This window comes from Chiloscyllium plagiosum, unplaced genomic scaffold (genome assembly GCF_037043375.1).
Source record: "Chiloscyllium plagiosum isolate Xiang-an unplaced genomic scaffold, Cpla_swu_hap1 HiC_scaffold_4, whole genome shotgun sequence".
In the NCBI taxonomy this organism is placed as follows: domain Eukaryota; kingdom Metazoa; phylum Chordata; class Chondrichthyes; order Orectolobiformes; family Hemiscylliidae; genus Chiloscyllium; species Chiloscyllium plagiosum.
Window position 1 is genome coordinate 38,263,306 of NW_028270142.1, and position 15,750 is coordinate 38,279,055.

A 15,750-nucleotide genomic window follows, 5' to 3' on the forward strand; every position below is an offset into this window, starting at 1 on the left:
CGCCATTTTCTTAAAATCATCCATTTGGTGTTGGCAGATGAGCTGCATGATAGATAACAAGAGATGATCCATGATGGAGTATTACTGTCTGGACATCTGCCCAATAATTCCCCAAAATGCCAGCAAGATTTCTACTACCATATAGCCTGCAGAAGTGATATTCTTGAGTAGCATTTCCCAAGTGACATCATTACCAGTTGCATTCACTCTCTTGCTGGGTGTAGTTACAGAAATAGTCCAGGTCCTGGAACAAGCCGAATACCCTACACACCATTAAAAAAAGCACTAATTAGTATTTGAAACAAATGTCAGGAAGGTAACATTTAGGTGACTATAATCATTGTATCATAAGGTTTTGGTTAGCAGTGGAAGGACAATAAGTAATCCAGAATAAAAAATAACTTATTGTGCAAGTGTGAGAACAACTTACACACATGTAAATTGGAATCAAAGATTGTCAGTCAAAATTGTAGACAGAACTAGGATGCCTTTTAAAAGATGGTGATTCAGGAAGAATTCAGGTACATTCTAAATAAGGGGTGGTAGGTAGAACACACAATGGAGGTAGCTGCATGGTCGTACTGTCACTAGGTTAGTAATCCAGATGCCGAGACTAATGCATGGAAACATAGGCTACAATCAAACCACAGCTATGACAATACACTCAATTGTTGTAAAAATTCATCTGGTTTGTGAATGACCTTAAGTGAAGGAGACCTGCTATCCTTACCTGGTCTGGCACATATGTGAGTCCAGATCCAAGCAATTCAGTTGACTCATAAATGTCCTCATGTGAAATGCTGCAGCAAAGTCAGTTGTATCAAACATCTATGACATCTAAGAAAAGGAACAAAACCGACATATCTCATGGCAGTAACTTAGGTCTAAGAAATGACAAAGGCAAGCCCAGCTCTACTGACCCTGCAAAACACTTCTAACATCATGGAATCATACCTTACAGTCAATATTAAAATATCACCATCATCAATCCTGGTATGTCCTGTTCCACTGGCGTGCAACATGCAATAGAAGGGGCTAAGTGATCTCACAGTCAGTGGATCAGACTTAAGCTCTGCAGTATTACCACATTCAGCTGTGAATGGTAATGGACCATTCAGCAACTAACAGGATGAGGAGGCTCCACAAATATCACTATCCTCAATGCCAGGAAGCTCAGAACCGCAGTGCAATAAGCAAGGCTGAAGTATTTGCACCCATCTTCAGCAGAAGTGCTAAGTGGATGCCTATCGTGGCTTCCTTTTGAGAATCCCCAGTATCACAGTCTTCAGCCATTTGTTTCAGTCCAAGTGATGTAAGGGATACTGAAATCATTATGGGCTTTAACATCATTCTGACAATAGTACTGAAGAGGGTGCTCCACAACCAGCTGCATCCTTAGACAAGCTGTTCCTGTACAACTACAACATTGACATGTACCAGGTAACAAGAAAGAGTGCCTAACTGTGTCCTGTCCATAAAAAGCAGGAAAAATCAACCTGGCTAATTACTAATCTATTAGTCCATGTTCACTTAAATGCAAAGTGATGGAAGGGATTGACAACAATGCTATCAAGTAGCACTTGTTCAGCAATAACCTGCGCACTGATGCTCAGTTTGGATTCTGAAAAGGCCACATAGCTCCTAGACTCATTACAGCCTTGGTCCTAACATGATAAAAACAACTGAACTCCAGAAGTGAGGTGAGGCTGATTACCCTTGATATCTATACGGCATTAGACTGAGTATGGCAGCAAGTAGCCTTCACAAAACTGGAATAAGTGAGGACTGCAGATGCTGGAGATCAGAGCTGAAAATGTATTGCTGGAAAAGCGCAGCAGGTCAGGCATTGTAGAGGGAGGAAGAGAGCTTCTTCAAGGAAGGCATCCTTGCAAGAGGATTTGCAGTAGGAGAATCCTAGAAGATTTTAACCTACTGTCTCCTAGAAGATTTTAACCCACTGCGAATCCTCTTGCAAGGATGCCTTCCTTGAAGAAGCTCTCTTCCTCCCTCTACAATGCCTGACCTGCTGCGTTTTTCCAACAACACATTGGCTCCAGTTTTGTGAAGCTGAAAATCAGAGGGAAAACTTTATTGATTAAGAGCTATATCTAGCACAAAGGAAGATGGTTATGGTTTCTGAAGGTCAATCAGTTTCAGGAGTTCTTTGGGGTAGTGTCATCTGCCCAACCATTTTCACCTGCTACATCAATGGCCTTCCCTCCAGTGTAAGATGAGAAGTGGGATATGTAGTGATGATTGCACAATGTTCAGCACCATTCATGAATCCTCCAATACTGAGGTAGCGCATGTCCAAATGCAACAAGACCTAGAAAATACATAGACTTGGGTTGATCAGTAGCAAGTAATACACACTATGTACATGCTAGGCAATGATCAATAAGAAAGAATGTAGCTATATTCAATGGCATCATCATTACTGTATCTCGTACTATCAACATCCTGTGGGTTACCATTAACCAGAAACTGAATGACATGAATCATAGAAATGCTATGTCTACGAGATCATCAGAGGCTATTCTGCAACATGTAATTTATCTCCTGTTTCCAACGTTTGTCTACTGTCTACAAAATGCAATTCAGGAATGTGATAGAACTACTTGCTTGGATGGATGCAGCTCCAACAATGTTAAGAAACATCATGACATCAAGAACAAATAATCCTGCTTGACTGGCAACCCATCCAACATCTTCAATACTCACTGCCATTACCGTTGACAAAATGACAACAGTGTCTATAATACGCAAACCAATGGTTTCTATCATGTAGAAGAACAAAGGCTCACATTCATAGAGGCACCACCACCTCCAAAGCCCCTCTAAATCAGATACCACCTTGATCTGAAATTACACTTCCTTCCTTTGTTATTGCCGAGTCAAAATCCTGAATCTCCCTTCTCAACACTGTGGTTCTACATCAAGAACTATGCGGTTATGAAGGCAATTCACTATCATCTCCTCAAGAGGAGTGAGCTTTGCTAGAGATACATGTGTCCCATAAATATAAAAAAATATAATTAAGGATGTAGAGAGTAGAACAAAATAGGAAAAGGGCATGAATTATAGATGTCATGTTTATAATCAAAACAAGAACCAGGCTGAATATAGAAAGGTCAAAGGGGAAATGAAAAATGAAATATCAGAAGAAACAGGCTAACATAAAAAGGAATTCAGAAGTCCTCCTTAGGGATATAATTACAAAAAGGGCACCAAAAGGAGAAATGAGGCCTATTAGGTGGATTTACACATTGAACATGAGGGTGTAACATAACAGGTTTACGTAAGTTGATTCCATTATGAACATGGACATAAAGCAGAAATAAATGGAGGCAGTTGTATTCCTGATGTCAGCCAGCAGAAGTGACACAAATACAAGAGGATGGTAGATAAACTCAGGAGGTCTGGTTGCATCTGTGGAGAGAGAGAACAGAGTTAACAAACACATTTGAATTGCTAACTCTGGTTCTCTCTCCATTGATGCTGCTAGTCCTTTTGAGTTTCTCCAGTATTCTCTGTCTATGTTTCGGTTTTCTAGCATCCACAGAATTTTGTCTTTAACCAAAAGCGACTCCATCCTTATGCACTCTGTGGAACCACATGGACTTAATTGTCAGCAAGAATTCTGCCAAGGAGATCCCTAGCCCCATAGGTTATAAATGCAGGACTTCCCAAATGGAAATGGAAGCCCTGCTCCTGATAGATTACTTACAGTGTGGAAACAGGCCCTTCGGCCTAACAAGTCCACACCGACCCGCTCCCACCCAGACCCATTCCCTTATGTTTACCCCTGCACCTAACACTACAGGCAATTTAGCATGGCCAATTCACCTGACCTGCACATTTTATTTTGGATTGTGTGAGGAAACCGGAGCAAACCCACACAGACACGGGGAGAATGTGCAAACTCCTCACAGTCTGAGGCCGGAATTGAACCCGGGTCTCTGGCGATGTGAGGCAGCAGTGCTAACCACTGTGCCGCCCATTGATAACTGACAGTCAATTGCTCCATTGCTGGCAATGCCACTGGGAGGGTAGTCCCTGCTGGTATTACACTTGGGTCTTCTCCAAAGTTTATTGTGGGTTCCTTGGAGAATGCTGACAGTGGGATGGGTGGAAGCCTTGAGGAAGAATCGAAGAAAAAACGTGGAGGGATTCAACAGTAGGCTAATATCTGCAGACTCCCTCCCTAATGCCAGGCCTCTCAATCAAACATTGTATACTGTTGACTAAGGGACCCAGAGAGAAAGCTGCATAAAGGGTTTGCTTGTCGGATTCCCCACAAGTAGATCATCTGCTTATTGCTGGTTGAATAACAAAAAGGACAGAACAAGGGCTTAATTAGGTATTAATTATTCAATTAAAGCCTTCAGCTGGTTGCCAGGATGAAGGGCTTTTGCCCGAAACATCGATTTTACTGCTCCTTGGATTCCTGATGAAGGGCTTTTGCCCGAAACATCGGTTTTACTGCTCCTCGGATGCTGCCTGAACTGCTGTGCTCTTCCAGCACCACTAATCTAGAATCTGGTTTCCAGCATCTGCAGTCATTGTTTTTATCTGCCAGCTAGGATGCCACCCAGCAAGCCTGTCAGCCCCAGACACTCAGGAATGAAGCAGCAGGTAGTGGTTTCAATGCTTGTACCCTCCTGCCCAGTCAAGTGTATTGATTGTGTGCCTTTAAAATGGAAGTTGAATGTTCTACAGGATTGTCCTCTATTTTCCAATCCTTTGAAGAGCACATTTGGCCTTAACTCCTCATGTGCAAAACCGTGGGAAGACAACTAATATGTGAATTGATTCAAATTGTTGCACTTCCTTTAAAAAATATCAGTAACATTTTGTCTTTACTCTGCCAGTTTGTTATTCTCTGATATTTTTAGTGCCTTAGTACATGGTGTATATAATATATAAAGGTGACCATTATGCATACCATTAAACTAATAGGAAGTTCAGAAGGGCTTATGCAAACCATGTGAAAAACAACTCCATGAATTTCATTGGATCACTAGAAAGTGAAGACAGAATACTGCCATTTATTTTCTGCTTGATTTCTGCCTCTCATCATTTTTAGACATGCTTTATCTACATTGGGAAGATCATGCTGATGCGGAAATTTGATAAATGTGCTGAGCCGCAGATCACAATGGTATCAAGATACAACCTTTTATTTGGAGTGACAACATCACATTCTGGTATTTTCAAACAAGTTCAGATTCTGAGCATTACCAGATAGTGACAAGTGTGTGGTGCTGGAAAAGCAGGTCAGGCAGCATCCGAGGAGTAGGAAAATCAACGTTTTGGCAAAAGCCTTTCATCATCAATAGTGCCAGATAGTGTCATTCTGAGCACTTCATGCAAATAGATTTTCTATTTTCTAATGTAGTTTTTCTTTGTGGTTGATTGACAATGTTGAGGGAGATAAAAGAAAAAAAATTAGAGTAAAAAAGCATTTCAAAAAGGAAGATTTGCATAACTGAATAAAAATTATTCTGAACTGACAATCATTAAAGCTGTATACATTATATCTGTGATAAAAATTACTGTTTCATGTGCAAATTATTTTTTAGCTTTCTTAAAAATTTTTGGTGTCAAATGATATATAACTAATGTTAATACATTTTATTGCCCTTACAGAAATTCATTGTAGGTACAACTGCATAACAAAAAAAAGAGAATTACATCAGTAATATTACAACAAATGTCACGATAGAGCAGTGCCAACATTCAAAGCTAAACAGAATAAAGGGATTTGAAAGAAAAGAGTCTCTGATTTTTATGTTCCTTCCCTGGCATAGACATTAACATGGGTGCATAGTATAGCCATGTTTTCCATACACGTACTATACCAGGCATCAATGGTGAATTGGAGAGAATGGCAATAAAACAAAATATGGAGTTTTGGAAGCTCTTTGATCCAGGTTGTCACAGTCTGTTAGCACATATTTGGCCACCCTTAAAATCCTGCTATGTCAAAGAGTCATAGAAATGTATAGCATGGAAACAGACCCTTCGGTCCAACTTGTCCAGATATCCCAACCTAATCTAGTCTTGGCACTTAGCCCATATCCCTCTAAACCCTTTCTCTTCATATATCCATCCAGATGCCTTTTAAATGTAGCAATTGTACTAGCCTCCACCACTTCCTCTGGCAGCTCATTCCATACACATGCCACCCTCTGCGTGAAAATATTGCCCCTCAGGTCCTTTTTATATCTTTCCCCTCTCACCATAAACCAGGCCCTCTAGTTCTGGATTCTCCCGCCCCAAAGAAAAGACTTTGTCTATTTATCGTATTCACACCCCTCATGATTTTATAAACCTCTATGGGGTCATCCCTCAGCCTCCGACACAGCCCCAGCCCTTCTGCTCAGGAAATCTCCAGGCTGAGGAAACCATCTTTGCTGGGCCAAACTGCTCTTATTCAAAAGGAGTTCTGTCCAAAGCAGTGATGGCACCAACATTGCAACTATCAGCCAGGCAAAGTGGTATTATGTCCAGTGCTGACTGGAAAAAGGCAAATCTTTTGTGGGGTTTGGGAAATAGGCAATGTAACCAAACTAACCATTTGTGCCTGGCTACTTGCTGTTCCGGAGGTTTCAACTTCCTGTCCATGTGGAACCCTCGTTCTGACAGCTGCCTTTCAAAACCTTAGAAAAATTGTTTTCTTTCATCTGTTGATAATCTGTTACCTTATATTCTCTGACAATACCTCTTTTCGGGAGAAGTTCAGATCACAGAGTATAGAGTTTAAACCTATATTCTTGCCAAAATCTACAAATTCAATTAAGCTTGTGCTGGAGTTAACTAGATCAAGTGGTATACTGTGCTAACAGAGCCTTAAAAACATGAAATAAATAAGAGATGTTACTTATGAATTATCTGTAGTTTATATGGGCCACAGAAATGTAATGGTCATTGCAGTGTTTCAGGTAGACCTAAGAGGGGAATCACTGTCAGGAGCTTATGCATGTCTCCAATTCAAATCAGGAAACACACTCATGATGAGGTAGGCAGCCCATTTGCTCAGAGGCTGCTCAGTACCTGGCAGCACCAGGAGGTGGCAAAGTCAATATTTCAAGTCCCTTCTTCAGGACTGGAATTGGGTGTAAGGGGAGCTGCAGATAAAGAGAGGGGTGGAGGGGGGTTTTGGATGGGGAGAAGGGCTGAGTGGTGAGTTAATGATAGGGTTAATGACAGGTAGAGGGTACAAATGGTTTGATCAATAGGAGGAATTAACCCATTTGGTAGCTGGATGGAAGGATCAGTCAGAGGAATGGAAGGGAAGGGGAGGGGTTGGAAAGGGAGTCAGGGGATGGGAAGGGAGGTTATTTGAAATTGAAGAACTCGGTGTTGAGTATTCTGGGTTGTAGGCTGTCCACGCAGAAGATGAGGTGCTGTTCCTCCAATTTGCGGTATAGTTTGCTGTGGCAATGGAGGATACCAAGGATGGTCATTTCGAAAAGGGAATGGGAAGGACAATTAAAATTGGCAGTGCCTGGAAGGTCACATTGAACAGTCCCTCTTCAGTACCTACACAGGCACTGTGCCCCAACCCTTTCACCATTATGTCAATGACTCCATCAGTGTTGCATTCTGCGCCCAGGCTGAACTGGAGCAGTTCACTGACTTCGCCCACAACTTCCACCCCATCCTTAAGTTCACTTGGTCTACCTCGAACACCTCCTTCCTCTTTCTTGACCTCTTCATTTCCATCTCCGGTGACAGTCCACAGATGAACGTTTACTATAAACTCACAGACTCCCATAACTACCTGGACTACACCTCCTCCCATTCAGTATCCTGCAAGAATTCCATTCCATTTTCCCAATTCCTTGGCCTCCATCGCATCTGCTCAGATGAGGAGACATTCCACTTCCAAGCATCCCAGATATTCACCTATTTTGAACAACATGCTTTTCCCTCCTCTGTCATCTAGACAGCCCTCCACTGGACCTCCTCTACTCCCCACTGCATGGCCCTAAATCACTCCCCCTCACATACTACCCCACGAGTCCCCCAAACCAATACATAATCCTTAAACACTTTTGCCAACTCCAACTTCCCCTCCCCACCCCTCTCTGCTTTCCACAAGGAACGTTCCTTTTGCCAATCCTTGGTTAGCGCCACTCACCCCATCAACTGCCCCAAACCCCAGGTACCTTCCCCTGAAACTGTAAAAGATGCAAAACCTGTCAACACACTACCCCCCATCACCTCCATCCAGGTCCTGAAACAGTCCTTCCAGGTTAGTCAGAGGTTCACCTGCCTCTCCTCCTACCTAGTTTACTCTATCCAGTGCTCCTGATGTGGCCTTCTTTACATCGGTGAGACCAGACGTAAACTTAGGGCATTTCACCAAGCATCTCAGGCAGGCCTGCAGGAATAACCTGCATCCCAGTCTCCGCTCATCTTAATTCCCCTTCCCATTCCCTTTCCGACATGACCATCCTTGGCCTCCTCCATTGCTACAGCTAATTAGGTCATAAATTGGAAGAACAACACCTCATCTTCCACCTGGTCAACATACATTCCGGAGGACTCAACATTGAGTTGTCCAATTTCAAATAACCTCCCTTTCCATCTCCTGACTCCTTTTCCAGCCCTTCCTCCTCCCTTCCGGTCCTCTGACCAATCCTTCCTTCCAGCTACCAACCGGATTCATTCCTCCATCGACCAACCAGATCATACGCTCTACCTGTGCTCACCTACCCTTATCTTACCACTCAGCCCTTCTTCCCACCCAAAACCTTTCCCCCTACTTTATCTGCAGCTCCCCTTACACCCACTCTCAGTCCTGAAGAAGGGTTACACCTGAAATGTTGACTTCTCCACCTCCTGATGCTGCCTGGCTTGCTGTGGTCTTCCAGCCTCCTTCTTGAATACCTTGGATTCCAGCATCTGCAGTTGTTTTTTGTCTCCACTTTGTCTGTACCTCATAGCAGTCTGGTTAGGTTACTTAAATAAGTACAAAGTTAGGTACAAAAGTGTACATATTTCTCAATGATTCAACTGCCCTCACTTCTATACTGTTAGACATGCTTCCCACATTGGTTCATAGTGCAGTGAGCACAGGTGTATGGACAGATACTTATTGGGGGGGGGGGGGGGGTGAATTGACAGCTCACTTCTGCGTTACAGGAAAATCAGCTGGAAGCCAAATTTCTCCTTCAAAGTCCAACCACAGCCAATATTGAAGATAGATGGACTAAATTGGTCAACAGTTTTGGGAGCAAATCTCATTCTTGGGGAATAGTCTGAATAATCAGCAGTCTCATCACTCACTGCCATGCCAGAGCTTAGCAGTGGACATTGTCAATACTTCAGGAAGTAGCCTGAGGAGGATCTTTGCTGTCCTAAGAAGGGAGGTCCCACAGTTCAGGAAGAGTGGTGAGGTACCGTAAGGCAATAGTGCAGAGGGAACGATCATATGAACATATGAGTTAGGAGCAGAAGTAGATTATTTGGCCTCGCAAGCCTGCCATTTAATAAATTCATAGCTCACTGATTATAACCTCAATTCCACATTCCTACCCATTCCCAATAACTTTTCACCCCCTTTCTTACTACCTCAATCTTAAAATTTTCAAAGAATTTGCTTCCAAATAGCTCTTGAGGAAGTGTTCCAAAGACTCACCACTCTTTGAGAGAGAAAAAAATTGTTTAATCTGGGATGACTCCTCATATTTAAGTCTGCATTTGTTGCCACCACAACTAAATGAGGCACACTCCTGATAAATGCGTATTCATTGCCAATAAGTAAACTGCTCACTGTGACTACAGACCTTGGAGATGATTATTACTTGTATTATTGAATCTATAGTGTTGCAGTGGCACAATCTCACTTTGTAAAATGCAGAATTGCCATCTAATACTGTAGAGTTTGTAATTACAGGATAGTGAGCTCAGAGACCAGCAGTTGCAGTCCTGTGAGAGGCAGGTAGGCCAGTCAGTGAGATGGCAAAGGTTGTGCCCAATGGGATGGTGTCTGCATTGCTAGCAGGACATCTGACAGTGGCCAGCAACAATAAGCCAATAAGAGGCAGCAACAATAGATGCTCTATTTCTGGGCTTCATCTCAGTGTGGTCTAGGTATACAGTGATGATATCAGTTGGTACAGTCTTCCTGCTCAAACGTGTTGGTAGGAGATACACTCTATTTTTAAATAGTGTCTCCTAAATTTAGATTCCCCGCAAAAGCAAACATCTAAACTGTCAAACCCCATAAGATCTTGTCATTTTCAATCAAATCCCTTCTTACCTTTTCAAATCCCAGTAAATACAAATCCAACTTGTCCAACCCTTCCTCATAAGATAACACATTCATCCATGTCTTAATCAAGAAGACCTTCTTTGAATTGCTTACACCACATTTGCATTCTTCCTTAAACAAGGAGACCATAGAAATTCAGGTCCAATCTCACCAGCACCTTGTATAACCGAAGCATAACTTTGCTACTTTGTGTTCAATTTCACTCGCCATAACTATAGCATTCTATTAGCTCTTTGAATTACTTACTCTACCTGCATACTAACGTTTTTGCAATTTATGCACTGGTACACCTAGATCCCTCTACATCTCATAGATCTGCTATCTCTTAAATTTTAAATAACATACTTTCCTAACTATGTCATTAGCAATTTAGTAACGATACTTTTGGTCTCCAAGTCGTATCTATAATTGTAAAATGTTGAGGTCACAGCATTGAACACTGTGGCACACCATTAATTATATTTTCCCAGCCAGAAAGATAGACATGCATGTTTACTCTCTATTTCTTAGAAGCAATGAAACCATTAGGCCCTTCAAACCTAATCCACCATTCAATATGATCCTAGCTGATCTTCAATCAAAATAACATATTCCCATTTTCTATCCATATTCCTTGATGCCTTCAATATGTAAAATTTAATCGAAGTCTCTCTGGAATATTTTTATTGACTCGGCCCCCTAGCTGTATATGGTCATGTTGACCACTCTCTGAATGAAAATTGTTCCTTTATCTCAGCCGTTATCTGTGTGACACGGGCTGCAATTGACAGGGTACCCTTTGTTGTTCAGTACTTCCCAGGGGCTGAAAAATTACGCCATGTTCTTCGTGACCTGCAACACATTATCAATGAAGATGAGCACCTCACCAAGACCTTCCCCACACCTCCACTACTTGCCTTTAAACAACCGCCAAACCTCAAACAGATCATTGTTCGTAGCAAACTGCCCGGCTCTCAGGACAACTCCATACAACCCTTTCATGGTGGACGCTGCAAAACGTGTCAGATTGTGGACATAGATACCACTATTACGCGTGGGAACACCTCCCACCGTGTACATGGCAGGTACTCATGTGACTCAGCCAACATTGTCTATCTTATACGTTGCAGGCAGGGATGCCCAGAGGCATGGTACATTGGGGAAACTGAGCAAAGGTTACGACAACGGATGAATGGGCACCGCACAACAATCAACAGACAGGAGGGTTCCCTCCCAGTTGGGGAACACTTCAGTGGTCCAGGACATTCAGCCTCGGACCTTCGGGTGACCATCCTCCAAGGTGGACTTCGGGACAGGCAGCAGAGGAAAGTGGCTGAGCAGAGACTGATAGCTAATTTCGGTACCCATAGGGAGGGCCTCAACCGGGACCTTGGGTTCATGTCACATTACAGGTGATCACCATTGCACTACACACACACACACTCTCACATGCACACGGACATAGATACACACAGATGCGCACACAGACACCCACACACACCCTTATAGACACACAGACTCCCACACATGCACCCCCTCACAGACTTAAGACACTCTGCACTCACTAAACACACACACACACACACACTTTCTCACACTCACAACCCCCACCCCAGACAGACACACACACAGACAAAGACCCACATGCACACATATATATTGTGTGTGGTGAATTTTTTTGGTACTTTCAGAGTTGCATTGCACTTTGCTCAAAAACCACATGTCGAACTCTGAGCTCAAAAACTGCATGAATTTATGTAAAACTCTGTTATTTCACTTTTTAGATTGGAATCAATCTAAACATCAGGTCATAGACAGAGAACACAGGGGGCTAACACCTTCAACATATTGTCTAGCTATCACCATTGTTAACAGCTAACCCGAGAATGCAACTTTAAAAAAAAAGGGTTTTGTGATTTATACATGAAAGAAGTGAAACTATCACTGTATTCTAACAGATGAAAGGCTTAACAGACAATCAATTCTTCAATGTATAATTTCAGTTACATCACACTGCAAATTTTTGCTACAAATTTTGTGTTACGATCGAGCCCTCCACAATCACCTGATGAAGGAGCGTCGCTCCGAAAGCTAGTGTGCTTCCAATTAAACCTGTTGGATTATAACCTGGTGTTGTGTGATTTTTAACTTTGCACACCCCAGTCCAACACCGGCATCTCCGAATCATTCTCAAGATAGTTCAGCTTTTCTAACAATAGGTGTGAAGTCTGTCTGTGTCTCAGTGTTGAGTCAGACTGACAAGCCCTCTGCACAGTTTTACAGAGTTTTATATGGATTCATGCAATATTTGAGCAAAATAAATTGTAATTCTGCAAAAACAAATTCACCCCATAAACCTAATTCTAAAATATGAAAGATTTCATCTAAAATTGTTTAATGTATCACATCTCCACGATACTGGACTCCTTTGGCTATAAATTCTGTGATCATGATCTTATACTCCATAACCACCTGATGAAGGAGCAGAACTCCGTAAATTAGTGCTTCCAAATAAACCTGTTGGACTATAATCTGGTGTTGTGTGAGTTTTAACTTTGATATGGCATGGTAACTTATCAAATATCATTTGGAAATCAAAGTATAGTACATCCACCAATTCTCCTTTATCTATAGCACATTTATTTTTGACTAAATCTCCAATGAAGTTGTTAAACTTGATTTCACAAAACTATGCTGACTCTACCGGGTTATCTTGGTTTTTAATAGCTTCTAAAATATATATCATGACAGGTGTTAATCTAACTGGCCTGTAGTTTCCTGCCTTCTATCATATCTGCTAATGCCCAATGTAATGGAAATTATTCAGAATCCAGGGAAATTGGGAAAAATAGAACCAAGGAGAAAGTGAGGACTGCAGATGCTGGAGATCAGAGCTGGAAAAGCGCAGCAGGTCAGGCAGCATCCAAGGAGCAGGAGAATCAACGTTTCGGGCATGAGCCCTTCTTCAGGAATGAGGAGAGTGTGCCAAGCAGGCTAAGATAAAAGGTAGGGAGGAGGGACTTGGGGAGGGGTGTTGGAAATGCGATAGGTGGAGGGAGGTTATGGTGAGGGTGATAGGCCGGAGAGGGGGTGGGGGCGGAGAGGTCAGGAAGAAGATTGCAGGTTAGGAAGGTGGTGCTGAGTTCGAGGGTTGGGACTGAGACAAGGTGGGGGGAAGGGAAGTGAGGAAACTGAACCAATGCCAAAACTATCTCACTAGCCAAAATCTTAGGATGGAGTCCATTCTAATCTGGGGACTTGTCATTTTCCTGGTGATTGTAATTTTCTCAGGCTCCTCCCTCTTCTTCCATTTCCTGTTTTACACCTCGTTCTGGGATGTTACTTCATCTTGTATAGTGATGTGTGTTCAATTTGCCCACTGAAATAACTCCACGAAAACTGGTATCCCATCACCAAGTCACCCTTTATTGGCATGTGCACAGTACATGACACTGACCTAGCTAGCTCACAGTCGGCTCCTTGAGTGAGCAGAACCCCTGACATTCCTGTTTATATCTGTCAGCCAGGTTAACAGGTCCAATTAGGGAATTCATATTCTATGAGGTCCACCTGGTTGACCTCATTCCAAACATTACATCCATCCCCCTCTAAGTCCTGGGATGTGGGTCCATACATCTGCCACGTCCATCTTGCCCTTTATTGTGATCTGGATGGGGAGAACTCATGGGGTTCTGACAGCCTTGCTGGGTATGTTTTACTCCTGCCTTGTTTGCAAGATTGCAGCTTTCATGTGGTCTGCATGCTTGTTCAGGACCGCCTCTCCTCTACCCAAACTTTGTGCATCACAGGACCTGACCTCATCATGACTATGCCTTTTACCCAAGCAGGGCCATTCCTGTGGTTTTGAAACCAACATTCATTCCTTGAAGTAAACGTTCTCTCTTACAGGAGTCTCATGTCTGGCATTGGCATTCCTGATGCCATTTCACCCTCCTGCCAACCATCACAAGTTCTGGGAAGATCAGATTTAAGCTGGTGCAAAGTCTTCTCCCCATTAACAACTCTGCTGGCGATGTCATCGTGTGAGGGGTGATCCTTTAATACAAACAGGAACCAGGCCAGTTTAGTATCGAGTGAAGCTGTTCACTGTTTCTTTAAGGAGAAAGTGAGGACTGCAGATGCTAGAGATCAGAGCTGAAAATGTGTTGCTGGAAAAGCGCAGGTTAGGCAGCATCCAAGGAGCAGGAGAACCGACGTTTCGGGCATGGGCCCTTCTTCAGGAAGGAGGGTTCATGCCCGAAACGTTGATTCTCCTGCCCCTTGGATGCTGCCTGACCTGCTGCACTTTTCCAGCAACACACTGTTTCTTTAAGCCTGCTTTCAAAGTTTGGACTACTCTTTCCCCGAGACCATTGAATGATGAATGGTATGGAGTTGTTCTGACATATTAAATGCTATTTGACTTTAGGAAATAATCAAATTTGCTGCTGGTAAATGATGATCTGTTGTCTGTGACCAAAACCTGTGGGAGTCCGTGTAATGCAAAAGATGCTGTGAACCTTTCAACTGTCATCCCTTGTTTGACAGATGAACTCTGTGCATGTCCAAAAACTTTGAATGGGCATCCCCAATGACTAAAAATAAAGACCCCATGATGTAAAATCGAGTTGAGGGTTTACTGGGTATTTCACGAATATGGGGGAAAGCCGCTGGCAGTAATATTTGACCTTGTTGGTACTCTGGGCACTGCCCCAACAACACGGCTATATCGGTATCCAATCCTGGCCACCAGACGTAACTTCTCACCAACATCTTCATTTTCAAAACCCTGGTATGACCCTGGTGGAGTTCCACCAGTATCTGGATGTGACCTTTGCTCAGAACAATCGTTCTTGCTCCCCATAATAATATACGATCCCCTATGGTGATCTGATTTTGCTGAGTCCAGAAAGGTTTCGATTCTGTTGTGTTGGCCTTTTTGTTACTCCATCACGGCCAGCTGTTTCAGTTTTGACAGGATAAGATCCTTCTCTGTCCACTGTCTAATATTGTCAGCGGTGACTAGAAGCGTGTCAAGAAAGTTTAAACCTAAAATGGACTGTTCTAGTGATGGCACAACTGCCCGTGAGAGGCAACTCAAGGCATTCACATTTGCCACTTGGCCTCCTGGATGGCATTCCAATTTGCCAGAATAAGAGCCCACCGCTGAAATCGACCTGAAGTTATGGATGGCATGGTCCTGTCTTCTTTAAGTAGCTCTAGCAAGGGTTTGTGATCCATTACTATTGCAAATTTATACCTGTAAAGGTAGTGGTGGAAATTTCTCATACCAAAGATGACTGCCAAACCTTTCTTCTCTATCTGGGCATATCTTTGATCGGCAACAGCCAAAGTCCGGGTAGTATATGGAATCAGGCATCCCTCTCTGCTAGGCCACCGGTGAGCAAACGCAACATCAATACTGCACCAAGAGGCATCGCAGGTCAGCACCACCTCTCGCTTGAGATTGTAGTGTGCCAACACCT

The 15,750-nt window shown here is 42.9% G+C and overlaps 1 long non-coding RNA gene across 1 annotated transcript in view; it reads right to left on the minus strand.

Moving 5' to 3' along the window:
• Positions 1-15: 15 nt before the first annotated feature.
• LOC122549282 (uncharacterized) overlaps positions 16-15,750 on the minus strand; it is a 30,566-nt gene continuing 14,831 nt past the window's right edge. Inside the window, exon 3 of the long non-coding RNA XR_015756936.1 lies at positions 16-263. This is a non-coding gene — a long non-coding RNA (uncharacterized LOC122549282). The remainder of the gene's footprint in view (positions 264-15,750) is intronic.